The following is a 1,506-nucleotide window of genomic DNA, read 5'->3' as shown; positions in this document are numbered from 1 at the left end:
AGGAAGCCATGCAAACCGGCTTACTTTTGAAACCATTTTCACACCTAGCTAAGGGGGGTTGTCCCTGCTATAAAACCCCATCTCCCCCCATCCTCTAGAAAACCTTTTGTCAAACCATTCAGCTACAAGCTTATGCAGCAAGACTGCTAGAGAGATCCGAGAGATCTTGCTACCTTTGCTCTTGTGAGTTCATTCGGATTCGCGAGAAGGAGCCTCTGGTTCCCCTTAGTTCGTGCTCTATGGTTTCGGCCATTTTGTGTGGATTAGTCCCGGTTTGTGGTTCTACGATTGTTCGGATAGCGGGTTGGAGTTCTTGTAGCTTCGGTCAGCCATCCCCAACGTACGGGTTGCAACCAACCTTGGCAGGTATAAAGCTAGTTATCCCGGCTGCTTGCAGCTAGTTATCCCTTCCGATTTGATCCTACGACGTGAAGATCGGGTCACCCCCGGGTGTGAACTCGTTCATCGGGTTCCCATCTATCATCTGGCATCAAAGCCTTCGTTGACACGGTAGGATCTGTTATCCAAGTTTATCTTGCTATCATCCCTTTAGATCGAGTGGTTTTCATGCTATATTTTCTATCCTAGAAGTCCAAATCTCCACCAAAAATAAATCCAAGCCTTGTTGGTGCTGAGATCTTGTTGTTGCATACTTTGCATGTTCCTCATTGTTTAGATCTGCACCAAGTCCATCTTCATAGTTGCTTTCAGATTTGGTTGTTGTGCTTTGGAAAAAGAGAGAAAAGAGTGGCAAAAAAATCAAAGAGAGAGAGAAAAAAAAGAGTGGGAAAAAGTCAAGAGAGAAAAAGAAAGTCTTGTGTAAGATCCAAAAGTTTCAGCTTGATAGAAAAAAATTTAGAAGCTTGTGTGTTGTGTTTTTCAATCTTGGTGCAAAAGAGCAGTAGATCTATCCACATATTTTTCTTGGTTTGCATCAACTTGATTTCAGCACAAGCCCCCTTTTGTTTACCCCACCGAGCTCCACCAAAAACTGAAGCTAGTTCTTTGATCCCTGTCTTTCAATCGCTTTAACACATCCGGGAGAAGCACAATCTGATGTGAACTCATAAGAACTTTGGTGAGTAAGAGGTGAGGTTGTGTGATTCCACAAAATTATCCTATTCCACTTTAGCCCTACTAACATGGCAGGATCTACACCAAGTGTGCGTCGAAAGAATCATGGAGAAGGAAGTTGTTTGGCCACTCGCGCTAATGTGAAGCAACTCGAGAACAATATACTCCGAGCCATGGAGAGGATGCTTCACGAGTGTCCTCCAACATGTGGTGATGGGGTTCGACATCGACAATACCCTGTTGCTCATGAAGTGCGACAAAGAAGACATGCTCAAGAGTATGATGTTGTTGCTCATGGACATGTCACTAGTACTCATGAAGTGCAACAAAGAAGACATGCTCGAGGGCTTGATGTTGCTTCTTGTGGGCGTGTCACTACTCCTCAAGAAGTGCAGCTAGGAGGACATGCTCAAGGGCATGGTGTTTCTTCTC

The 1,506-nt window shown here is 44.6% G+C and overlaps 1 protein-coding gene across 1 annotated transcript in view; it reads left to right on the top strand.

Annotated features, from left to right (window-relative positions):
* LOC123039357 (uncharacterized) overlaps nt 1–1,506 on the top strand; it is an 85,862-nt gene that overhangs the window by 4,609 nt on the left and 79,747 nt on the right. The gene's annotated exons all lie outside the window — the stretch shown is intronic.

This window comes from Triticum aestivum, chromosome 2B, assembly GCF_018294505.1.
Source record: "Triticum aestivum cultivar Chinese Spring chromosome 2B, IWGSC CS RefSeq v2.1, whole genome shotgun sequence".
Taxonomy (NCBI): Eukaryota; Viridiplantae; Streptophyta; class Magnoliopsida; order Poales; family Poaceae; genus Triticum; species Triticum aestivum.
The sequence above is the reverse complement of the archived record's forward strand: the minus strand, read 5'-3'. Positions and strand labels throughout refer to the sequence as shown.